The 27,030-nt window shown below is 41.7% G+C and overlaps 1 protein-coding gene across 1 annotated transcript in view; it reads right to left on the bottom strand.

The window, feature by feature from the left end:
• The window catches only part of PHYHIPL (phytanoyl-CoA 2-hydroxylase interacting protein like), a 1,239,789-nt gene that overhangs the window by 411,298 nt on the left and 801,461 nt on the right, over positions 1 to 27,030 (bottom strand). The gene's annotated exons all lie outside the window — the stretch shown is intronic.

Consider the following 27,030-nt stretch of genomic DNA (forward strand, 5'->3'; position numbering starts at 1 on the left):
TTCCACCCAGGTAATCAAGAAAAGTGCATGGTGGAGCTGCTACTTGAATTGGGCCGGGAAAGATGGGAAGGATTTCTGCAACCAGTAAGTGTCAGGGAGAGCATTCCAGGCTGAGGGAGCAGCACAAGCAAATGCATGGAGACAGGGACACACAGAACATGCTCAAGGAAGGCCCCACGGTTTGATTAGGCTGGTCGGGGTGTGTGTGTCATGAATCTTGCAAGGTGAGGCTAGAAATGGAGTGTGGAGGGTCTTGAAAGCTGTAGTAAGGGACTTGGACCTTGATCTGAGAGGGGCAGGAGTGTTGAGGTGGGGACAACTTTCCTTAGCACATATTTCTAGGCAGGTTCATATCTAGGGGAGAAGTGTTATTAATGCTCCTTCCTGTATGTCCATCCTTCCCTAAACCTTCTCCTGATGAAAAGAAAAGTTGCGAATCTAATTGGCAGAGCCCAAAACATTCACTAGGTCTGTTTTTTTTTTTTTTTTTTTTTTTTTTTTTCCTAGTGGGCAGGTGCTGAGCTTCACAGACAGAATCCAGGCCTCAGCCTGTTCTCTGTCATTTCTGGTCCCTGCCCAGTGGGCCCTCTTTCTGCTTCCTGTTTCCATGTGATCAGTATCCAGGGTCTGGGCTCTAGGAATGAAATCAGACTTTGCTTCATCATCTCAGCCATCCAGTGCTAAGAAGAAGGGAATAAGATACAACTGCATATTTTTAATACCTACTCTGATTTCTGTGAAAGTGGCAAAAAACCAGACTATGAGATGTACCAAGGAATCCTATTAATTGCACAGGCTCCAATTCCTGGGCTCGAATTCCTAGGCTGAAGACATTCTCTCACCATGCAGAACTCACGTTCCTCCCTTTAACCTCATTCTCCATATCTAGGGCATAAACAGTTCTCAAGTCTGTCACTAGATATCCCCATCTGTGGTGACACATCTAATGATTACTTATTCTTACTCATTTGGATGTGGGTGTTTTTCTCATGAGAATGTCCACACTGTGCAGAGGAGTCCTGCTGTCAGATGTGTACGAGGTGTTCTTGGTTTACCTTAATTTGTGATTTGAACATTTGCAGATCCCTCTCCTTATTTTGTTTCTCCACAAGGTCTTTTGTAATCCATATATAGTACTCTGAATCCACTAACTTTACCTATCGCATTTCTTCTTACTAACCCTGACACATTTCCCCTTCCAAGTCAGAGAGTAACCTGTCTAGCTAATACTGCCATCTTAATTGTCCCCACCTGTCTTCCCAAACATCTTGGCTTCTAAAAAGGTGCCTATGATAATCTTTCCTATCAATTCTTCTTGTCTTTCTTGTCTGATATTATATTGTAAAATTACACTGTAAAAAGAATATACTAATTACGTTGTAAAAAGAATATAATACTAATAGGAGAATTATAAAGATCCTGTTATAATTCCACCCTCTAAGCGATTTACAATGTTAACTTTCCCAATCCCTTCTTTAAAATGGTGACATCTTTTATGGACCCTTTTGCTGCATTGAAAGTGATGTCTTTTGGCTTCCACAGTGTTATTCTATTTCTTAATTCTGTTGTTCTAAACAATGAAAATACTGCCACCACCCAGAGTATTTTTAGTTGTTGGGTCATTTCTTCTGAACTGAAGCTGTCTTGACCCTTGACTTCCCTAGGTGCTGAAAGCAAACTTTCTTGTTTTCCTTTCATTTCATTGCCCTTCTGAGTATCAAGAAATAACAGGAAATGTGCCACCCTAAATCCATGCCCTTTCCTTGCTCTCTGACTTGAGCAGCTCTTACAGTAGCCTGCGTTGTCCCATTGTGAAGCAGCCAGGCGTCTGCTGCTACCACCTCTTCTGCTACAAACTGCTCATCTTGCAGGGCCAGCTGGTTCTTCAGTCTCTCTTGAGTATGTCATGACAGTGTCTTGCCTCATGTCCATGCTGTACACCATCTGCCTGGGGGCTGGTTATTGCTCCTGAGGAGTGAGACACCAAGGACGCACGTAGCACCCACATGTGTGCTACCCAGAAGTATGTGGAAGTTGATGTACAGGAGGGTATAAATTTGGCCAGCTGGACACAGGATGAGGATGCACTCTTCTGTTTCTAAGCCTGTTATCTTCAAAGGATACCTCGGGCAAGAGATTTATATGGCCTCTCAGAAGACTTCCTGCAAGACCCTATGGTCATCTTGCCAACAAAGCAGTGGTCAGCTTGAGAATTCACCACTTGTTTTTTGCTGTTATGCCTTCTCTGACTTACCTTCCCCTACCCCACCTTTTTTTTTTTTTTTTTTTTTTTTTTTGAAACAGGATCTTGCTCCAAGCTAGAATGCAGTGGTGCCATTATAGCTCACAACAACCTTGAATTCATGGGCTCAACCAACCTCTCAACCAGTTCTCTCACCTCAACCTCCCAAGTAGCTGGGAATACAGGTGTGCACCACTATGCCTAGCTAATTTATTTTTTCATTTTTGGTAGAGACAAGGTCTTAATATATTGCACAAGCCGACTTCAAACTCTTAGGCTCAAGTGAGCCTCACACCTCAGCCTCCCAAAGTACTGGGAATACAGGCATGAGTCACTGTGACCAGTCTTACTTCTCCTTTATCTTCACTCCTCTTTGTCTGTGAATGCACTCCCGATAAAATGTTAATTCAAAAGATGCTGAGACCAGCTCAGTTAGGGAGACCCTAACCCAGTGGCACTAGAGCAATTAAAGACATACACACAGAAATATAGAGGTGTGAAGTGGGAAATCAGGGGTCTCACAGCCTTCAGAGCTGAGAGCCCCAAATAGAGATTTACCATGTATTTATCAACAGCAATTAACCAATCATTAGCATTGTTTCTGTAGATATTCAGTTAACTAAAGGTATCCCTTATGGGAAACGAAGGGATGGGTCAAATTAAAGGAATAGGTTGGACTAGTTAACTGCAGTAGGAGCATGGCCTTATGGCACAGATCGCTCATGGTATTGTTCGTGGCTTAAGAATGCCTTTAAGCAGTTTTTCACCTTGGGTGGTTCAGGAGTTCCTTACCCTCATTCCCGTAAACCCACAACCTTCCAGCATGGGCATTATGGCCATCATGAACATGTCACGGTGCTGCAGAGATTTTGTTTATGGCCAGTTTTGGGGCCAATTTATGGCCATATTTTGGGGGACTTGTTCCCAACATGTCCCCCTTCTTTGATTTGCAAATCGACAGAAGCAAAGACAGCTTTGTCATGGTGAGTTACTTCTCACGGGAGTCAGGATCCACATCTGCAGGCTATACAGAGACAAACAACACAAATTAAAAGCACAATCATCATTGAAATCACAGAGCTTCCAAGTGTTTTTATCCATTTTAATGGGGTACTAGCTCCTAATTTGTCTGCAACTCCTTCAAGCACTCCAGTTCCTGGCATTAAGGTCAGGTGTGCCTGGGATGCTTTAAATATTTGTTCTTTTAATTTTGCAATATCCCAAAACAAGTTTGTAGAGTGTCCTTTTAGATGCTTTTTTATTATTTCCCAAATTTTGATCTTATTAAGAACTATTAATAGTTTCCACAAATCCTTGTGTTTAACTCCTACAACGAGCCATATCATTTGAAGTTGAGGTGCCACTATATTGCTATGGTTTCAGATAGTAGGAACTTTTGCCATACTTCTTATCATTTCTACCATCTGACCATTTTGTTCAGACCAGCTGAACATAGTGTGGCTATGGCACACAGACTGAGAGGTGCAATTTAAGCTAAACATCCCCTTAGGGGACCAATTAATAATGATTCTATAGGAATTGTTGTGCAGCACCTCCACCTGTTCTGCAATGCCATCGTCTTAAACAAGTATGTTCATTTTTTCTGGCCAGGTTCTATTTTGTTTACAAATAGGTTTTTGAAGGCAGTATGCCTCAATTATAGGAACAGATTTATTATGGTAAATACTGAGATCAAAAAGCATGTGTAACTGGGTCATAGAGTGATTATATCCAGGCATTATTACCAGCCAGGATTGATAAATATGCCCAATAAGTATAATTGTTCTCTGTGTCAGCCCTTGTTGAAGGAATACTAATGGCAGTGAGTATCATAGCTACCATTAAATTACTCGTTGTGACTGGTTGTCCCGCTTTCCTCAGGTTTTCTTCTGCCATCTGTGACAGCTTCTTGATCTGTCCCCAGGTGGATGGGTGTGTTTGAGAGGTGTTGCTGATGATACTTGGGATCCTACTCAGTGTCAGTCTTGACATGGCTGCAACCGGGGGGTCCTCGGGATCCTTCTGGAATCTCTTCCTCAGCATCTGGCTCATGATAAGGTTTTAGGTGTCTTGATGGTATCCAAATCGGCTGTTGATTTTGGCCTGGAGAAACACAAGCATAACCTCTACCCCAGGTTATTATTTTACCTATTTCTCAACTTTTTGTTATTGGATCTCTCCATCAAATCAGTTGTTCTGCTTCTGTCTTTGCAGTTGGTTTCTGTAGATGCTGTTCAGCTGCTGATAACATCTGGCTTTTGGGCAGGCTCAAAAAATTTAAAGTTAATAATGCTAGATTCAGTTGTATCTGTGGTGTTCCATATTCTCTGTCTCCCACTTTCTGCTTTTGCAACTGCTGTTTTAGGAAGAGATTCATTCTTTCCACTATGGCTTGTCCTTGAGAATTGTATGGGATGCCAGTAATGTGTTTAATATTCCACATAGAGAAAAATGTAGCTAGAGCTTGGCTAGTATAGCCTGGAGCATTATCTGTTTTAATAGAGGCTGGAATGCCCATCACCGCAAAACACTGCAAAAGATGACGTTTAACACAGGCAGAAGACTCTCCTGTTTGGCATGTAGCCCAGATAAAGTGAGAAAAGGTGTCCACACATACATGTACATAAGCTAGTCTCCCAAACGAGGAAACATGTGTGACATCCATTTGCCAAAGAGAGTTAGGTTCCAATCCTCGAGGATTGACGCCTCCTGTAAAAGATGAGGAATATACCACTCGGCAAGTTGGGCATTGCTGGATAATAGCTTTAGCTTCTTTCCAGGTAATGCTGTATCTGCGTTTGAGACCAGAGGCATTAACATGGGTTAAATTGTGAAAATGTCTAGCATTAGCTATTGCATTAGCAATTAGGCAATCAGCGTTTGATTCCCTTCAGTCAAAGGTCCTGGAAGAGGTGTATGAGCCCTAATGTGAGTAATGTAAAAAGGGTGCATTCTACTCCTAATTGCTGTTTGCAATTGGGTAAATAAAGTCATCAGTTGTTCATCTGTACAAAATCATAACTGAGCATTTTCAATTAACTGTGTGGAATGAACCACGCATGAAGAATCAGAAATCACACTAATAGGCATATCAAAAGCAGTCAATATCTCAATTACAGCTACAAGTTCCACTTTTTGAGCTGAAGTATAGAGTATCTGGAAAACTACTTTTCGATCTGGAATAAGAAGCTTTACCATTACTAGACCCATCTGTGAAACAATGGAAACGCTTAGCAGGCTGCACATTGTTTACTGCAGGAATTGTAAATACAAACCTTTCATAGTCTTTCTCAGCTAAAGGGATAGTAAAGAAACAGTCTCTTAAATCTATGACTATTAAAGGCCAATTTTTTTAGAATTATAGCAGGAGAAGGCAATCCTGGCTGTAATGCTCCCAGAGGCTGTATAACTGAATTGATGGTTCTTAAGTCAGTTAACATTCTCCATTTACCTGATTTTTTCTTAATTATGAAAACTGGAGAATTCCAAGGGGAAAATGTTGGAGCTATATGCCCACTTTCTAATTGTTCAGTAACTAATTTCTCTAAAGCCTCCAGTTTCTCTTTACTTAGCAGTCATTGTCCTATCCAATTTGGCTTATTTGTTAAACATTTTAAAGGTATAGGTTCTAGAGGCTTAGCAATGGCTGCCATCAAAAATTATTTCCTAATCTTTGGTGGGAACTTTGTTTTTCTGCTTGAAGCAGTTTTTTCAAACCTTGCAAATTTTTTTCTAGTCCCATACCAGGGACATACCCCATTTCATGCATTGTATGTTTGAGGGCTATATAATTGTTCTGGAATTAGAACTTGTGTTCTCCATTGTTGTAATAAATCTCTTCCCCACAAATTTATAGGTATGGAAGTTATAATTAGTTGAATAGTCCCAGGTTGTCCATCAGGCCCCTCACAGTGGAAAATATAGCTACTTTGATATACTTCAGGGGCTTTACCAACTCCAACTATGTTAAATTGAGTGGGTTGCATTGGCCACGTGGATGGCCAGTGCTGTAGAGTAATTATTGAAATGTCTGCTCCTGTATCTACCAAACTTTAAATTATAGTTATTTCTGAATAGTTATTTCACAGGTAGGACATTTATCAGTAATTTGATTTACCCAATAAGCTGCTTTGCCTTGTTTATTTGTGCTTCCAAATCCTCCTGTTCATTTAATTTCACTTCTTCGCATTCCCACATACGGCACAATCAGGAGCTGTGCTATGCGCTCTCCTGGTTCTGCTTTCCAGGGAATAGAAGTAGATAAAACAATTTGAATTTCCCCATTGTAATCTGAATCAATGACTCCTGTATGTATTTGTACCCCTTTTAAACTAGACCTTCCTAAAAGTAATCCCATTGTCCCTGCTGGCAAGTGTCCACAGACTCCTGTTGGGACCTTTTGCAGGGGTTCCCCAGGCAGAAGGCTCACAGCCTTTTTGCAGCATAAATCTACTGCAGCACTATCAGCTGTGGCAGGGGACAGGCATTGTACAGGGCCGAAGGAATGGCCTAAGCTGGAAATGCCCCAGTTTAGAATGGGGCCTGGGACAGGCCTCTCATGGCATTTCCCGAAATTGGGTTCCCTTCTTTATCAAACTTAGAGGGACACTGATTAGCCCAATGTTTTCCTTTTTTACATTTTGGACATATTTCAGGGTCAGCAGTTTTCTTTTTTCCCCTATCTGGTGGCCTGACTTGCTGATTTTTTCTACGCTCTTTTTTACTATGACCATGCTTCCCACAGTTAAAACAAGCTCCAGGAAATGGAGTATTTCCTTTATCCACTCTCAGTCCTGCCATTGCCTGTGCCAACAAAGTAGCTTTATGCAGATTACCTCCCATACCATCACAGGCCTTGGTATAATCAACTAAATGTGCTTTCCCTCTGATAGGTCACGGAACAGCCTGGCAATCGGGATTAGCATTGTCAAAAGCTAATAACTGCAACACTATATCCTGAGCAGCCGAATCTGCAATCATCTTTTTAAGAGACTCCTGTAACTGAGCTATAAAATCAACGTATGGTTATTTGGGTCCCTGTTTTATAGCACTAAAGGAAGGATATTTTTCTCCACCTGAAGTGATTTCTTTCCAAGCTCTAATGCACACTCCTCTAAGCTGTTCTGTGGCATCATCCTACATGACCAGTTGTGCATATAAACCAGCCCAGCCGCCAACCCCCAAAAGCTGATCTGCAGTTATATTAATTTGAGGTTGGCCTGGGCATTGCAAGCAGCCTGAATGGAAGATTCATCTGCCCACCAAGTTTGAATTGTAAGAACTGAGCAGAGTTAGACAAGCTCGAGTAAGAGCATCCCAGTCAGTAGGAATTATCAGACTGGAAACAGCAACATTCTTTAACAGTCCCATTACAAAAGGAGAACCTGGTCCATACTGATTTATAACTTGTTTAAATTCTTTGAGTAATTTAAAAGGAAAATTTCAAATATAGCTAAATATTTCCCTGTTGATCTGGGGGGTGTATTCTAACAGGGAACTGTCAAACCTCTAAATCACCCTCTCGTCTAGCTTGCTGAATTCCTGCCTGAATAGAATTAAGAGTGGTCACTTGAGGCGCTGCTCAGTCACTGTGGCAACTACTTTTCTTGGTGAAAAGTAGTTGTCCTCCAGAAAAGAAAGATCTGGAGGGTCTTTTTCTTCAAAATAATAATGGGGGGGTGTGCAGCAGGGTAGGGATGAAATTCTCCCTCCTTTGCTGCTTTAGCTTTAGGTGGCAAATAAACATGCTCTGTAAACTCTTCTGTTACTTCCTCCTCATCATCAGTGTGGAAGAAGTTCCAAGGTGGAATGAACCACAGCCCACACTTGTCCCATTGTCACCCTGCTGCTTCCAAGCTCCCCTTCTTACTTACCATGGGGATTGCTTTAAGAGTGCTCAGGTGTCCTCCAGCTAGTTCCACGCTCTTCAACCATTGCTCCGGTGACCCTTCAACCTGGATTCGAGCCCCCACGATGGATGCCACTTGCCAAGACCAGCTCAGTTGGGGACACCCTAACCCAGTGGCGCTAGAGGAATTAAAAACACACACAGAGAAATATACAGGGGTGAAATGGGAAATCAGGGGTCCCACAGCCTTCAGAGTTGAGAGCCCTGAACAGAGATTTACCCACATATTTATTAACAGCAAGCCAGTCATTAGCATTGTTTCTTTTTATTATTATTATATTTTAAGTTCTAGGGTACATGTGCATAACGTGCAGGTTTGTTACATATGTATACTTGTGCCATGTTGCTGTGCTGCACCCATCAACTCATCAGCACCCATCAACTCGTCATTTACATCAGGTATAACTCCCAATGCAATCCCTCCCCCCTCCCCCCTCCCCATGATAGGCCCCGGCGTGTGATGTTCCCCTTCCCGAGTCCAAGTGATCTCATCGTTCAGTTCCCACCTATGAGTGAGAACATGCGGTGTTTGGTTTTCTGTTCTTGCAGTAGTTTGCTGAGAATGATGGTTTCCAGCTGCATCCATGTCCCTACAAAGGACACAAACTCATCCTTTTTTATGGCTGCATAGTATTCCATGGTGTATATGTGCCACATTTTCTTAATCAAGTCTGTCACTGATGGACATCTGGGTAGATTCCAAGTCTTTGCTATTGTGAATAGTGCCGCAATAAACATACGTGTGCAAATGTCTTTAGAGCAGCATGATTTATAATCCTTTGGGTATATACCCAGTAATGGGATGGCTGGGTCATATGGTACTTCTAGTTCTAGATCCTTGAGGAATCGCCCTATTGTTTTCCATAATGGTTGAACTAGTGTACAGTCCCACCAACAGTGTAAAAGTGTTCCTATTTCTCCACATCCTCTCCAGCACCTGTTGTTTCCTGACTTTTTAATGATTGCTATTCTAACTGGTGTGAGATGGTATCTCATTGTGGTTTTGATTTGCATTTCTCTGATGACCAGTGATGATGAGCATTTTTTCATGTGTCTGTTGGCTGTAGGAATGTCTTCTTTTGAGAAATGTCTGTTCATATCCTTTGCCCACTTTTGGATGGGGTTGTTTGTTTTTTTCTTGTAAATTTGTTTGAGTTCTTTGTAGGTTCTGGATATTAGCCCTTTGTCAGATGAGTAGATTGCAAAAATTTTCTCCCATTCTGTAGGTTGCCTGTTCACTCTGATGGTAGTTTCTTTTGCTGTGCAGAAGCTCTTTAGTTTAATTAGATCCCATTTGTCAATTTTGGCTTTTATTGCCATTGGTTTTGGTGTTTTAGACATGAAGTCCTTGCCCATGCCTATGTCCTGAATGGTATTACCTAGGTTTTCTTCTAGAGTTTTTATGGCATTAGGTCTAACATTTAAGTCTCTAATGCATCTTGAATTAATTTTTGTATAAGGAGTAAGGAAAGGATCCAGTTTCAGCTTTCTACTTATGGCTAGCCAATTTTCCCAGCACCATTTATTAAATAGATAATCCGTTCCCCATTTCCTATTTTTGTCAGGTTTGTCAAAGATCAGATGGCTGTAGATGTGTGGTATTACTTCTGAGGACTCTGTTCTGTTCCATTGGTCTATATCTCTGTTTTGGTACCATTACCATGCTGTTTTGGTTACTGTAACCTTGTAGTATAGTGATGCCTCCAGCTTTGTTCTTTTGACTTAGGATTGCCTTGGCAATGCGGGCTCTTTTTTGGTTCCATATGAACTTTACAGCAGTTTTTTTCCAATTCTGTGAAGAAACTCATTGATAGCTTGATGGGGATGCCATTGAATCTATAAATTACTTTGGGCCGTATGGCCATTTTCACGATATTGATTCTTCCTATCCATGAGCATGGTATGTTCTTCCATTTGTTTGTGTCCTCTTTTATTTCACTGAGCAGTGGTTTGTAGTTCTCCTTGAAGAGGTCCTTTACATCCCTTGTAAGTTGGATTCCTAGGTATTTTATTCTCTTTGAAGCAATTGTGAATGAAAGTTCATTCATGATTTGGCTCTCTGTTTGTCTGTTATTGGTGTATAAGAATGCTTGTGATTTTTGCACATTTATTTTGTATGCTGAGACTTTGCTGAAGTTTCTTATCAGCTTAAGGGGAATTTGGGCTGAGACAATGGGGTTTTCTAAATATACAATCATGTCATCTGCAAACAGGGACAATTTGACTTCTTCTTTTCCTAACTGAATACCCTTTATTTCTTTCTCTTGCCTGATTGCCCTAGCCAGAAATTCCAACACTATGTTGAATAAGAGTGGTGAGAGAGGGCATCCCTGTCTTGTGCCAGTTTTCAAAGGGAATTTTTCCAGTTTTTGCCCATTCAGTATGATATTGACTATGGGTTTGTAATAAATAGCTCTTATTATTTTGAGATAAGTTCCACCAATACCAAATTTATTGAGAGTTTTTGGCATGAAGGGCTGTTGAATTTTGTCAAAGGCCTTTTCTGCATCTATTGAGATAATCATGTGGTTTTTGTCTTTGGTTCTGTTTATATGCTGCATTATGTTTATTGATTTGCGTATGTTGAACCAGCCTTGCATCCCAGGGATGAAGGCCACTTGATCATGGTGGATAAGCTTTTTGATGTGCTGCTGAATCTGGTTTGCCAGTATTTTATTGAGGATTTTTGCATCGATGTTCATCAGGGATATTGGTCTAAAATTCTCTTTTTTTGTTGTGTCTCTGCCAGGCTTTGGTATCAGGATGATGTTGGCCTCATAAAATGAGTTAGGGAGGATTCCGTCTTTTTCTATTGATTGGAATAGTTTCAGAAGGAATGGTACCAGCTCCTCCTTGTACCTCTGGTAGAATTCAGCTGTGAATCCATCTGGTCCTGGACTTTTTTTGGTTGGTAGGCTATTAATTATTGCCTGAAATTCAGAGCCTGCTATTGGTCTATTCAGGAATTCAGCTTCTTCCTGGTTTAGTCTTGGGAGAGTGTAAGTGTCCAGGAAATTATCCATTTCTTCTAGATTTTCTAGTTTATTTGCATAGAGGTGTTTATAGTATTCTCTGATGGTAGTTTGTATTTCTATGGGGTCGGTGGTGATATCCCCTTTATCATTTTTTATTGCATCTATTTGATTCTTCTCTCTTTTCTTCTTTATTAGTCTTGCTAGCAGTCTATCAATTTTGTTGATCTTTTTAAAAAACCAACTCCTGGATTCATTGATTTTTTGGAGGGTTTTTTGTGTCTCTATCTCCTTCAGTTCTGCTCTGATCTTAGTTATTTCTTGCCTTCTGCTAGCTTTTGAATGTGTTTGCTCTTGTTTCTCTAGTTCTTTTAATTGTGATGTTAGGGTGTCAATTTTAGATCTTTCCAGCTTTCTCTTGTGGGCATTTAGTGCTATAAATTTCCCTCTACACACTGCTTTAAATGTGTCCCAGAGATTCTCGTATGTTGTATCTTTGTTCTCATTGGTTTCAAAGAACATCTTTATTTCTGCCTTCATTTCGTTATGTACCCAGTAGTCATTCAGGAGCAGGTTATTCAGTTTCCATGTAGTTGAGCAGTTTTGATTGAGTTTCTTAGTCCTGAGTTCTAGTTTGATTGCACTGTGGTCTGAGAGACAGTTTGTTATAATTTCTGTTCTTGTACATTTGCTGAGGAGTGCTTTACTTCCAATTATGTGGTCAATTTTGGAATAAGTGTGATGTGGTGCTGAGTAGAATGTATATTCTGTTGATTTGGGGTGGAGAGTTCTGTAGATGTCTATTAGGTCTGCTTGCTGCAGAGATGAGTTCAATTCCTGGATATCCTTGTTAACTTTCTGTCTCGTTGATCTGTCTAATGTTGACAGTGGGGTGTTGAAGTCTCCCATTATTATTGTATGGGAGTCTAAGTCTCTTTGTAAGTCTCTAAGGACTTGCTTTATGAATCTGGGTGCTTCTATATTGGGTGCATATATATTTAGGATAGTTAGCTCTTCCTGTTGAATTGATCCCTTTACCATTATGTAATGGCCTTCTTTGTCTCTTTTGATCTTTGATGGTTTAAAGTCTGTTTTATCAGAGACTAGTATTGCAACCCCTGCTTTTTTTTGTTCTCCATTTGCTTGGTAGATCATCCTCCATCCCTTTATTTTGAGCCTATGTATGTCTCTGCAGGTGAGATGGGTCTCCTGAATACAGCACACTGATGGGTCTTGAATCTTTATCCAGTTTGCCAGTCTGTGTCTTTTAATTGGAGCATTTAGTCCATTTACATTTAAGGTTAATATTGTTATGTGTGAACTTGATCCTGCCATTATGATATTAACTGGTTATTTTGCTTGTTAGTTGATGCAATTTCTTCCTAGCCTCGATGGTCTTTACATTTTGGCATGTTTTTGCAATGGCTGGTACCGGTTGTTCCTTTCCATGTTTAGTGCTTCCTTCAGGGTCTCTTGTAAGGCAGGCCTGGTGGTGACAAAATCTCTAAGCATTTGCTTATCTGTAAAGGATTTTATTTCTCCTTCACTTATGAAACTTAGTTTGGCTGGATATGAAATTCTGGGTTTAAAATTCTTTTCTTTAAGAATGTTGAATATTGGCCCCCACTCTCTTCTGGCTTGTAGAGTTTCTGCCGAGAGATCTGCTGTTAGTCTGATGGACTTCCCTTTGTGGGTAACCCGACCTTTCTCTCTGGCTGCCCTCAAGATTTTTTCCTTCATTTCAACTTTGGTGAATCTGGCAATCATGTGTTTTGGAGTTGCTCTTCTTGAGGAGCATCTTTGTGGCATTCTCTGTATTTCCTGAATTTGAATGTTGGCCTGCCCTACTAGGTTGGGGAAGTTCTCCTGGATGATATCCTGAAGAGTGTTTTCCAACGTGGTTCCATTTTCCCCCTCACTTTCAGACACCCCAATCAGACGTAGATTTGTTCTTTTTACATAATCCCATACTTCTTGCAGGCTTTGTTCATTTCTTTTTTTTCTTTTTTCTTTAGATTTCTCTTCTCACTTCATTTCATTCATTTGATCCTCAATTGCTGATACTCTTTCTTCCAGTTGATCGAGTCGGTTACTGAAGCTTGTGCATTTGTCACGTATTTCTCATGTCATGGTTTTCATCTCTGTCAGTTCATTTATGGCCTTCTCTGCATTAATTATTCTAGTTATCAATTCTTCCACTCTTTTTTCAAGATTTTTAGTTTCTTTGTGCTGGGTACGTAATTCCTCCTTTAGCTCTGAGAAGTTTGAAGGACTGGAGGCTTCTTCTCTCATCTCGTCAAAGTCATTCTCCATCCAGCTTTGATCCATTGCTGGCGATGAGCTGCATTCCTTTGCAGGGGGAGATGCGCTCTTATTTTTTGAATTTCCAGCTTTTCTGCCCTGCTTTTTCCCCATCTTTGTGGTTTTATCTGCCTCTGGTCTTTGATGATGGTGACGTACTGATGGGGTTTTGGTGTGGGTGTCCTTCCTGTTTGTTAGTTTTCCTTCTAACAGTCAGGACCCTCAGCTGTAGGTCTGTTGGAGATTGCTTGAGGTCCACTCCAGACCCTGTTTGCCTGAGTATTAGCAGCAGAGGCTGCAGAAGATAGAATATTGCTGAACAGCGAGTGTACCTGTCTGATTCTTGCTTTGGAAGCTTCCTCTCAGGGCTGTACTCCACCATGTGAGGTGCGGGGTGTAGGTCTGCCCCTTGTGGGGGATGTCTCCCAGTTAGGCTACTCAGGGGTCAGGTACCCACTCGAGCAGGCAGTCTGTCCGTTCTCAGATCTCAACCTCCATGTTGGGAGATCCACTGCTCTCTTCAAAGCTGTCAGACAGAGTCGTTTGCATCTGCAGAGGTTTCAGCTGTTTTTGTTGTTGTTGTTGTTGCTGTTGTTTAGTTGTGCCCTGTTCCCAGAGGTGGAGTCTACAGAAACAAGCAGGACTCCTTGAGCTGCTGTGAGCTCCACCCAGTTTGAGCTTCCCAGGGGCTTTGTTTACCTACTTAAGCCTCAGCAATGGTGGGCGCCCCTCCCCCAACCTCGCTGCTGCCTTGCCGGTAGATCGCAGACTGCTGTGCTAGCAATAAGGGAGGCTCCGTGGGCGTGGGACCCTCCCGGCCAGGTGTGGGATATAATCTGCTGGTGTGCCCGTTTGCTAAGATCCTTAGTAAAGCACAGTATTGGGGTGGGAGTAACCCGATTTTCCAGGTGTTGTGTGTCTCAGTTCCCCTGGCTAGGAAAAGGGATTCCCTTCCCCCTTGCGCTTCCCAGGTGAGGCCATGCTTCACCCTGTTTCAGCTCTGGCTGGACGGGCTGCAGCAGCTGACCAGCACCGATTGTCCCGCACTCCTTAGTGTGATGAACCCAGTACCTCAGTTGAAAATGCAGAAATCACCTGTCTTCTCTGTCGCTCGCGCTGGGTGTTGGATGCTGGAGCTGTTCCTATTTGGCCATCTTGCTCTGCCCCCCTGCATTGTTTCTATAGATATTCAATTAACTAAAAGTGTCGCTTATGAGATATGAAAGGATGGGCCAAATTAAAGGAATAGGCTGTGCTAGTTAACTGCAGCAGGAGCATGGCCTTAACACACAGATTGCTCATGCTATTGTTCGTGGCTTAAGAATGCCTTTAAGCAGTTTTCCACCCTGGGTGGGCCAGGTGTTCCTTGCCCTCATTCCCGTAAACCCACAACCTTCCAGCATGGACATTATGGCCATCATGAACATGTTATAGTGCTGCAGAGATTTTTTTATGGCCAGTTTTGGGGCCAATTTATGGCCAGATTTTGGGGGTCTTGTTCCCAATAGAAAGATTTCTATCTAATTGGTTTCCAGGGAACCCAAGCTAAGAAAGGAGCCACAACAACTGGGTTAAACAGTGGGGATTTAGCCCCTCTGCTGCTTGTAATGTTATAGCGCTCTTACTGTGGTCACCAATATATTGCGTAAATGCTTTATTGCCATATTCCTAAACATCTTTTCTCTAGGACCACTCAAATTTGCCCTCAAATGGGAACGTATGTAAGGAGCATAATCACCCCCAAAGGAGCCTGTTCCATACATTGCATGTTTAACTCAGGGGCTCCCATGTTGCAATCTGCAGTTAAATCCATCTTGTCCTTCTAGAGGGACCTGAGAGCCTTGCTCAGGGTCACTGCTACACACCCAGGAGAGCTATAAGTGGGGCTTCACTTCCCCCAAAGCCATCTACTGACAACCTCACATCTGTGATAACTGTGTCCAGAATTGGGTCACGACTTGACCCACATCCACAGAGCTCTGTATAAAATGTCTGGTTCTGGACATCTTTGGTATGTGTCCAATGTGAGTTCCCTGAGGCTCTGCTCAACTTCTGTCCTAGATGGAGTTCACAAAACATTTTAGCACAGATTGTCAAAGTGGTAGTTGCCAGGGTAACATATTAATAAAAAGCAAATTGGATTTCCATGGTTGGTTACAGAAGGCATAGCAAAACCCAAACATAAACCCCATTGTCCTGTGAGGACTGAATACTCCAAAATGGGGGAGAGACAAGTGGCACTTCTGGGTACTAAACCCAGCCTGAATCTCTTCCTATGCAAAATCATGATCTCAAGTTGTGTATTCAACTGGCTGAGATCACCCTACCCACATTACTAATAGCCAAAGTATGTAAAAAGCAATTCAGTAGATTATAATAATTACAACTACCTATCAGTAAGCATTAATGATGTGACAAACTGAAAAGTCCTGTACATTTCATTATTTAACTTAAGGAGGACCATCAATCCTCTACAGAGAATCTCCCTTAAGGGGACAGAACAGGCACCTGATTACCTGGTATCATGCAAAGGATTTTAAAAATCAGACTTAAAAACTTTTCTAGAAAGGAGAACAGTTGATGCCTGATATTCCACCATTTATTCTTCATTCCTTTGGATTCAGTCATTATTTCTGGATAAGACACCAATAGCCACTTTGAGAATTAAAAGCATTTCTTGCTGTTCAAACCTAAGCAGGATTTTTTTTTCCCCAAGTAACCTTATTTGACTTGAAAGAAAAACTAATTTGTTGAGAAAGAGGACATAGGCTGGGGAGCCTATGGAAGTAGATCTAGGAGGGAAAACTTGAGGCTCCTAGAAGGCCGAGGAGATCCAGGTGAAGAGCCTGTCAGGGATTTGGTATTTATTCCACAGCTTTTCCTACAGATAACCTCGCTCCTCTCCAATAAGTAAGCATTCATAGAGAAGGTTGATTAGCTGTAACATGGGAGACTTAAGGGTAAAAGTATTCTCTGCTAGTAGTTGCTAATAGATGGGCTTCTGGAGGGAGAATAAGCATTCTGTTCACTGATATTTGACCCCTGGAAGCAGTCATCACAAGTGTCTACCAGCCTTGAGCTTATCTTCTCCATTTTCACATGCATTTCTCATTTCCTTTTGGGTTCTTGCCTGTATTTTTGTTTTAGAGAAATGCTAGAAACAACAGAGATTGTTGATGGTCTTAGACCATAGCTTCAGGAAGAGTCTCAATTATAACTCCTTTGGAGGATGCACTGCCAAGAGAAATCTCAAACAAATGCCACTGCTTTCATGAACTAGCCATGTAGGAAGCCTTTTCTGGCTGTTTCCACTATCTTGGATGCCAACATCAAGACAGTAGGGAGAGTTCATCAGTCATGCCCAATTTGATCAGTCCATCTTCCACTTTATTGCTCTGATTGAGCAACCTCTGGAGTTGGAACAGAGCTCTCTGAGATGTGAACACCTCATCCCATTTGTTCCAGTCTTGGCAATGCAGGCATCCAATCCACTGTAAAACCTCTCTGCTTAATCCTTCCCCCAAAACACCAGCCTGAATCCTACAGGTCATTTCTGACACCCACTTACTGAGACATTCCACTGTCCCCCATAGTGGGTGTTCTACCTACAATGGGTATCCCCAAGGCATCCACTCCAGGTGTGTTCTTGGTGAACTCTGACTGGAGGGCATCACCAACCACCTTATGTGGAAAATTCATTTCAGAAGAGGCAAGGAACTCTGTATATAAGATTATGAAATATAACAATCCTATGCAAATAACTTTAGTAATTGTTTTTCTCAACAGTTTTTGAAGTGTTGTCCTAGAGACAGCACTGATCTGAGACATGAGAGAAGAAGAAATGAGCATTTATTGCGCATGTCCTAATTGAAAGACACTGGGTGAGATTCTTAATCCAAATTATTTTACTTAATCATCAGGATAACCCTGGGAGGTAGAAATTTGTTAACTGCATTTTACAAATGAGAAGGCAGAATGCCAGAGAAGCCAAATAACTTGCCCAAAGTAATGAAGAACTGGTAAGTGGGCTAAATCCAATAGTCAATATTTAGCAAGCAGCAAATATCATTAGATCACCAGGAGAAGCACAGCAGAATATTTGCAATCAAACAGTTTTATAGTAATGTCACTGGAGAAATTCAAACATTAATCAAGCATGTTCTTTACCCTAGAAAGGGGGTGGGAATGTTGGGTGGGAGTCGAAGTGAAACAGGGAAGACCTGGCTCATTACCTGCCATTGTCTCCCTTCCTGTGATAATGAGACAATATTTTCATGACAGGTTGAAAACAGTTCACATAGGAGTCACAGCCCTTACATTGTTTTTCACAACTAGGTTTAAGTTCCATGGAAATTGGAAAAATCAGAGCATGTGAGTCCCCCAAGAGAGATGAAATGCCAGTAGAGTATGTGACTCTTCCAGGTCAAGTGTTTCCTACACACAGCCCAGAGGAGGTGCTGCCACTTACAAACTGTGTACTCTCAGCTCTGAACCTTGCCTGCCTGAGATGCTCTCAACCAGTCTCTGCATTGCTTGAGGTGGGCAGCCTGCAAGGAATTCCACCCTCCTGCTTGCTAGCATATGCAGAAAGGTACTCTCTTTTCAAGTCAATTTCCCATTTCTGATCACGGTCCCTCTCAAAACACAAATAGGCAATGTATGACCAGCAAGTCTGCCCATGTTGCCCCAGATCCTTTGCAGCACAGCATAGTGGTGAAGAAAGTTATCTTTTTAAAGTCAAAAAGCTTATGTCTAAACCTCAGCTGACCTCCTACGGGCTATATGACTTTTAGCAAATTAGATATCATGTGTTTGTATCAGTTTTATCATCTATAAGGGGATGACAATAGTGCCTCCCTGTAATGAATTTTTTTTTTTCCTGCTGGTATCTATTCTAGCTTCTTCCACTAACGACCCCTCTTTTTCCTTTGGGAAGGTACTCCTCCTCCATTCAGTCTATGTGGCTCTTTCAGCTGCACTCACCCAGGTTTCAGGGGTGGGCATATAATCCAAGCCTGGTTAATCAAAGACTGAGTCAGCTATGAGCACATGATTCAGTTTAAGCCAGTGAGAGTCTTCTACAGGATTTTTGTTAGAATATTGCAAAAGACACACTCTTTCCATCAGTTGTAAGCTTGGAGCTATTAGTAGCCATCTTAGGGAAAGCCAAATAGTGAATATAGGCAACAGAGAGAAAGCAAAACAGGGTTGGAAAAAAACAGATTCCTAAGAATACTGAATACAAGGATCTAATCATGCCTGAAGCGTCCCCTGTTTTTTTTCACGTACATGAGCCGATGCATTCCCCATTTTGTTTAAATACATTTGAAGTGAGTTTCTGTTGCCTGCATCCTAAGGTGTGCTGACTAATGCATTATCTCTTAAAGTTATTGTGAGAAGTAAATGAGAAAATCTATGTGAAGCTCTAAGTACAGAGCATGGTATAAGGCAAGGGCTCAATACATATTTGAAAGCCAGCCAGTCCATTTCCACATCCTAGCGAGTGCAGAGCCCTCTGGAAGAGACTGGCTCCCATCTGCAGGCCATTTGTGCCATAAAACCCTCTGCCCTTGGTAAGTACCAAAACACCTATGCCATCCTTTTCTCCTTTGAATCTTTGCAACTTTCAGAATTTAGCTGGGTATTATTTCTCCAGGTGCCCTGCCTACATGTCATGTTGATGATTTCATCTGACCTCTTTCCTCCCTGTCACAAGTCATGCCAAATCCAGGATATCTTGGAACATAAACTGTCGGCCAGTTATCTAGTTACAGGGTTCAGGAAGCATTGAGGATTTGTTTGTTTGTTTGTTTGTTTTGAGACAGGGTCTCACTCTGTTGCCCAGGCTAGAGTGCAGTGGCACAAACAGTGCTCACTGCAGCCTCAACCTCCTGGGCTCAAGTGATCCTCCCATCTCAGCTTCCTGAGTAGCTGAGACTACAGGCACATGCCACTACACCTGGCTACTTAAAATAGAAAAGAAAAGAAAAGAAAAGAAAAGAAAAGAAAAGAAAAGAAAAGAAAAGAAAAATGCTGTAGAGACAGAATCTTGCTATTTTGCTTGGGCTGGTCCAAACTCCTGGGCTCAAGTGATCCTCCCACCTCAGCCTCCCAAAGTGTTGAGATTATAGGTGTGAGCCACTACCACCCGGCAGTGTTGAAGGTTTTAATCTTCATCTTGATTAGCAAAACACTAACTTCTTCCTCTCCAATGCCCTGGAGAAACAACTTGCCTTCTCCCTACCTGCTCTGTCCTAGTCCAACAGGGCTTTTCCCCTTGTCTACCCACCTCTAATTTTATTGATGAGGTCTCATTTGATTAAAGAAAAAGCCCTAAGTAATAAATTAAATACCACAAATGAGGCAGAGGATCCAAGGAGGAAGAAGAGTGGACCTCCAGGTTCCTTGGCAAAGAGCACTGCGCTGACAGAGAGGGAAGTTGAATGGCAACTATTGGCCAGACCATACATCCGTTAAGTCAGCCATTTACTTCACACACATTTATAAGGCCCAGCCCTAGCAGAAGGCAAGGGAGAAAAGATTCTTTCGAGTCTGGCTTCCCTATGATGCTCCACAAAAGTAACAGTGATAGTAATATGCTGAATTTGCTGTTCATTGAATGAAGCCCAGTCTGTCTGGCTAGGAAGGGGCAATGGGCCAAAACACAGGCAGTATTTTTCCCATCACTGTTCCAGGGAGAAGATCTATGTCCAGTCTCCCAAAATAAGCCACTTCTCTCCATTCATCTTGATGCACAGTTTAATATGACAGCCACAAAAATGGAAAGGAAGTTGGATTGGCTGAGGGTTTCTGATTATTAGTAGGGAGCTGGAATCACCTTCCAGGCAGGACAAGCTACAGAATTTGTGGGCCCTAGTGCAAAATGAAAATGTAAGCTCTCTTTTTAAAAGATCAAGAGTTTCAAGATGAAAACAAACAAACAAACAAACAAACAAAGCCAGAACATTAAAACCAAGTATGAGGCCCGTCTAAGAACGGGGCCCTGGACAACTGCATTGCTCACATGCCCACGAAGCCAGCCCTGCCCCAAAGCAAGACATTCAGTAAAGTAGGAAGCATAAAGGAGGCAGAGTAGTATGGATTTCCATCTCTGAAAGGCAGAATTCTAGCAATGTAATTTTATTCCTTCTAAGTACAAGGTCCAACATACTAACCTATTCTTTAAACCATCGCATTATACAAATCTTTAGGAAATTTGTGACTAATTTTGAATTAGCATGCAACCGATCTACGGGTAGCAGATATTCTTAAAGGCTGGCAGAGGTTGAAGTGTGTTTTACTCAGGATTGCCTTATTAAGAGCTCTTTATGTCCTTTTAAACCTATACTTTGAAGAATGGATTTGCCAAACAAAAGCAAATTACAACTCATCCCCTGCCTAAGTCTTTAGTATCTAAAAGATGGGGTTAGACTCAAACTTAGAATCATGGAAAAATATTAAATTGGAAATGGACATTGAACAATGGTCCTGCTCAGGGGTTCCAGCTGTGGTGTGGCAGAACCATCTGGAAAGCTTTTAGAAAAAGAAAGATTCTCTGAAACTTTCCCCAGAAACTTGTTTTCATTTAGAGTGGAGATGGGGAGTCTCTTTCTATGAAATTTATTGGTTGTAATTTAAAAAGCATTAAGAATAGTGTGAACTAAAGCATCACAAAAGACCAAGCAGAAAACAGTAATTAATCTTTGTAACTCCTATACGGCCCTGGGCTAATAGCAGGGAGTTAAAATGTTGTTGCTCAAGTCCCTCCAAGCTGGCACAGTCTTCTTATGCAAAGTGGCCCAGGCACTCAGGCAGGGCTGCAGGCATACAGCTGTGGGCTGCATGTTCATTTATAAAGCAAGATTCTGTGTTCAGCTCTGGTCACGGCTCACATTCGCACCTGCTGTGGAGTCCCCTCCATTCCTTCCATCGTGGAGAGAGTGGTCCTGCTGTCTGCCCTTCCCCCTGCCCCGCACCTCCCAGTTAACTAGGAGAAATCCTAGAAAGCCTGAGCAGGTTTTGGAAAGGAAGCCACTTTATGGAGCCTTGTGATTTCAGGAGATCCTTTTTGGCTGAAGCAGTTCCCACTACATGGCTGGAGGGACTGAATCCAGAACACGTTCGAGTTCCGCAGGCGGGAATCCAAGGATGTCAGTCCTCTGTGCCGGGGCCTGCAGGCCTTGCTGCAGTGTGTTCCACCAACCTCTTCCTTTCCCTTCCTACTGTTTTACTTGGTTTCCATCCCTATGTGTGGATGGTTGGTCTTCATAATCCTCAACCAGCGGGTAGTTGGTCTGTTACTGTCATTCCACGTGGGTGCTTCATTCAATTCTAGCAGGCACACTGGTTTGGACATCCTCTTTACAGAGCTGTCAACTCATTTTTCTAGGCTGTGGGCTGGAGGGACAGTTGTTTGGGAGTTGGTTTTCCTTTTTGCTGTTAAAAATATATCTTTATCACTGCCTGCTGTGGGTGGTAAGAGGATTCCTCTACTTTAGCAGAATGCTAAAATCAATTTCTTTTTGTTTTTCTTTCTGAGATGGAGTCTCATTCTGTCACCCAGGCTGGAGTGCGTTGGCGCGATCTCAGCTCACTGCAAGCTCCGCCTCCCGGGTTCACATCATTCTCCTGCCTCAGCCTCCCGAGTAGCTGGGACTACAGGCGCCCGCCACCTCGCCCGGCTAGTTTTTTTGTATTTTTAGTAGAGACGGGGTTTCACCGTGTTAGCCAGGATGGTCTCGATCTCCTGACCTCGTGATCCGCCCGCCTCGGCCTCCCAAAGTGCTGGGATTACAGACGTGAGCCACCGCGCCCGGCCTAAAATCAATTTCTAAGAGCATCTTAAGGAGATAACGTTTTAACATCTGTTAATAAAGAGTGGCTTCAAACAAAGTGGACTGTATTAGCCTTCCAAGGGTGAAAATGGCAACGGGCCTGCCTCCAAAATGCTGTACTGTTACATGTGTGCTCTGCTGGTCTCTCCTTGGAACCCAGCAAACTACCATCTTGAGGATATCAAAGAAAATTTTTTCCACTTCCAAAGCATGCCAGAATCTAGAGGTCCTGCCACACAAAATAAATCCTCTTCCAAGTGACTGAAAATGCTGTTTTCCCTCAATTGTGGGAAAGCATAAATAAATGGGACCAGCACAGGGGGAATTTGATACATTAAACACACGGGGAGCTGCAGTAGCAGCCACAGGGCTGGCCAAAAAGCAGAAATCAAAACAAAAGCACATTTACATTGAGCACACATGGAAGGCACATTTTGATTTGTCTCTAAGAGGTTTATACAAGTCACTGTGTCTTAAAGATACTTGAAAGCACGTCTAAGTTCTCTCCACGCTGGCACAGCTGATAAAGCACGCAATGGCACTTGATAATTCCATATATTGTTGAATACATTCTTAAAGTTTCTTTTATGAAAAACTTATAATTCAGTACTGCTCTAGGAGTGGTCTGTGGACAGATATATATATATATATATCTCCAAGAAGTATTTATTCCTGGTTCATGGTAAGTACAGAAAGTCAGAGTAAGCATTTAAAAACTTCATAGCAATTTTCTATGATCACAACATTTTTACTATATTTTACAAATATATTAGTCTGAAATAAATTGAAAATCAAAAAACTGGCTTTTCAGCACATATGGTTTGAGAAATGCTCATATAATGAACACCTGTATTTGCACCAACTAAATTTAATTGTTGTTAACAAACTGGCAGAAATATAGAATCCTTCATACAGAAATACTGTATGGAGAGGACATAAAATTAGGCAATTAAAGATATGAAAGTTTTAATTATAATTGAAAAAATTAAAAGGCTCAAAATCAAAACGTTTTCATTTTGTATTATTTCTTTAACTGGCTTCGCCTTCTTAATTGGCTGAAAAATATTGTGACTAGAAAGTAATGAATCCACTTTTCATATTTACATTTCCCATTACATGGATATTCCAAAAAGTTTGCATTTATACTACGCTTATGATGACACATGGGAGGCAAATATCATCATCATTCCCATGATACTCTTTTCTAACTCGATTCTATGTTCTTTGCTATTTTTTATGCAAGTCAGTTCTTTAAAGACATCCTCATTATACTAGGAGTGCCTGGTATAAAATTTATTATATGACAGGCAAAGCTGTAACTTTCCTTAAAGCCTCCCCATCTTCACATTTTTACCATGAAAATATTTAAGGTCGTTTTATGTGTTTTTAAAAAGCTTTTAAATGTATAAAGAAAGGAACAAGATGGAATTTCCCCTTCTCTTTTAAGAATTTAACTCAGATTCATGAAGCAGAAGGTAGCATAATTTTTCTTTGTGGATGTTTTTCAATCCATAGGAAGAATTTACCTACAGCAACTTCATTTGGCTGTTTTCTGAGATAGGGTCTTGCTCTGTCATGCAAGCAGGAGTGCAGCGGCATAAACATAGCTCACTGCAGCCTTGGCCTTCTGGGCACAAGTGATCCTCCCACCTCAGCCTCCACAGTAGCTGGGCCTATTGGCATGTACCACACACGTGGCTATTTTTTTTTTTTTTAATAGAGATGAGGTCTCCCTATATTGCCCAGGCTGGTCTTGAACTCCTGGGCTAAAGCAATCCTCCTGCCTTAGCCTCCCAAAGTGCCAAGATTACGAGCACGAGCCACCACTCCAAGCCTGGCTGTTATTAATATCAGTCTATGATTCTGTTAAAGAGGGGAAAAAATAAGGAAATGTCACCCACCTACGTCCCCAAACTTATAAAACTGGAAAATTTTATCCATAGCGACTTTGAATCAAATTGTATCAGCAGTTTGGACAAAAAGTCAATTGTGCCTGGGTGAAAATTTTGTTTGAACATAAATTGTTTTCTAGATGTTTTGCTAAGGTCTTTTAATGTCTAATTCCCACAGCCTCTCTCTGAGGAATTAAGCAGCAGTAAAGACAGTGAGTTCAGAGTCATTTGTTTTCTCTGGCCTGGAAAAAAGGGGCCACACACACCCAATTATTGAGCTACTCTTTTTTCTCTCCTGTAACTCATCCAAACATCCTATTATGAAGTTGAAACATTTCGGTTACTGTAATTTTTTCCTAAAGATTCTGGTTCCCACACTGAAATTCTGCCTCCTAAATCAGATTCAGACTCCAGTTCCCAAAATCTGTTCCAAACACATTCATGGCCTAACCCTTGAGAAAGGGAACTTCAAGCTCCACTTGCCTCCTTTCAGAGTGAGTCAAAGTATTTTAAAAAGCAACAAAAATGTGAAATCCCTTGATGAAGTGTTTTTGAAGTGTCCTGGCCATGTCTCTAGGAATGGTCAAATATTATCTAACTCTGTTCACTTTTTAAAGTGAAAAACAACTAAACAGCACAAATACAGGCAGATGGCTCCTTTCAAAAGAAAAGCCAAGCTCATTATACGCACACAAAGGGAGTTTGTATGAGATCCTGTGGTAGTGGTGGGCAGAGAGAAATAAAAGTGGGAGAAATTCAGCAACCAGGGCTAGGATGGAGGTGACCTTCTGGGTGACAGGGAGTCAATACCATTTAGGGTAATGAGAACTCTCGGGGAATAGGGCCATTAGGCACAAAATATATGACTATCAGAATTGGCTACTAACCTTCTCCACCCATATGGAGAGCCCAGTTTTCAATACTCTGGTGAATCAGAGACTTAAAAGAATAAAATAAAAAGCAACCAAATAAGGTACAGAAATCTGACCCCGACCTTCAGGACAGTGTTCTGAGTTCAACTTTATTAACCAGGAGGTGGGTCCCTGAGACTGGAGTTTACAGTTCTGACATTTGGGCACAGGAAATGGGCTTTCTCCTTCTGATACAGAATTATGAACACAATGAGGATCCCTGATGGGCAAAGATACGCCCTTGCAGTGAAAGGAAAATCCTGTATTTCACAGATGAGGACTCCTAGACACAGAGAAATTTACCCGAGGTCTGTGGACAAGATCTAAATGCATGTTTGTAAAACGACAAAGTCCAACGTCTTTACTTCTCAGCCAGATGACCTGTAAGTTATCCAAAAGGCTGTTTGAGGAGAAGAAAGGAAGCTGACTTACCTGGAGTGGGACTGTAGGAGAATCATGGCCTCTGGTGATGACTGGAATATTTAATACATTGACTAAACATCAGATTATCAAAATTAGGTTAAATGCACTTCAATACATTTGAATTCACAAAATTACTAAGTATGTAAGCCAGGATAAATTCTGAGCTAATTTAACAGTATATACCAGGATTTATATAGCCAAGGGAGTGAAGTTCCCTTGGAAACAGTCATCTAAGGAGACTCTATTTATTGCACTATTGTCTTGTGGGAGGTCTACATTTGGAATTAACTTCCAAGTATTAATGCATTCTTTGGAGTATTCTTGGTAACAAAAATCACGTTCAGGCAAACTTGATTTCTAAAAACTCCAAAGTAACCTGGAGTCAAGTCTAAGAAGTCATGAGTCCTCAGCTATCATCATCATAGGGTATAGCTATAAAGCAGTGGAACATAGCACTTTGGGCCACACGCTCCTTTTCAGAAGGTGATTAAACCTCTGGAACCTAGAGATAGGGAGGGAGGGGGAATGAGAGGAAGGAATATTTTGCATTTGCAAGGCTTGTTTCAACATCGTGGGTACTTTTAACAGGATTTTTTTTAGATGGAATCTCACTCTTTGCCCAGGCTAGAGTGCAATTATTGTGATCTCGGCTCACTGCAATCTCTGCCTCCTGGGTTCAAGCAATTCTCCTGCCTCAGCCTCCCGAGGAGCTGGGACTACAGGCGTGCACCACCATGCCCGGCTAATTTTTATATTTTTAGTGGAGACGGGATTTCACCATGTTGGCCAGGCTGGTCTTGAATCCCTGACCTCATGTGATCCGCTGGCCTTAGCCTCCCAGAGTGCTGGATTACAGGTATGAGCCACTGTGCTCAGCCACTTTTAACAATTTTGTTAAAAACGGGTTTCTAGAGAGCTCTCTAGAGTCCCCCTGGAGTGTGGTAAACACATGGAGACCCATATGAAGGGTAGGGATAGTCCATCCTCCAACCTCTCCCTCTTTAGCACCACCTTTCTCCGTTTAGAATTCAATTTCAAGGAGGGCAAGGGATTTTGTTTTATTCATGACTGTTCCTAGACCAGAGCCTGACACTTACTAAATATTTCTGTGTCATTAGTATGTATATAATGAACCGAATAAGTAATACATGAATAATTTAATATTGAGTCACAGGTAAGATTCCAATTATCAAAAGAATTTTTGTTTTAGAAACAATGTTTAAGAACCACTGGCATGGCTAATTCAGGGGAAATATTCCTGGGGGCATAATGTGTGGAGGGCTAGGTTTTCTTTAAGATTTAGCAAAATCTCAGAATAAGTAAGAGAGTGTCAATTCCGTTTAGCATGAGTCCAGGGAGCATCTCAGTGCATGGCATGGTAAACACACAGTGTGATAGATAACACAATGGCAGTCTCTGAAAGGGGAACCTGGATCAAAAAGCCCAGCATCACGTCAGCCTTTGCTGATAAATGAGGTTGTCAAAGCGGTCATACACTTGAGTCTTTATAAAAGAAAAGAAATAACAAGAATAAAACCTGTTCTAGA

This window comes from Macaca thibetana, chromosome 9 (genome assembly GCF_024542745.1).
Source record: "Macaca thibetana thibetana isolate TM-01 chromosome 9, ASM2454274v1, whole genome shotgun sequence".
Classification (NCBI taxonomy): domain Eukaryota; kingdom Metazoa; phylum Chordata; class Mammalia; order Primates; family Cercopithecidae; genus Macaca; species Macaca thibetana.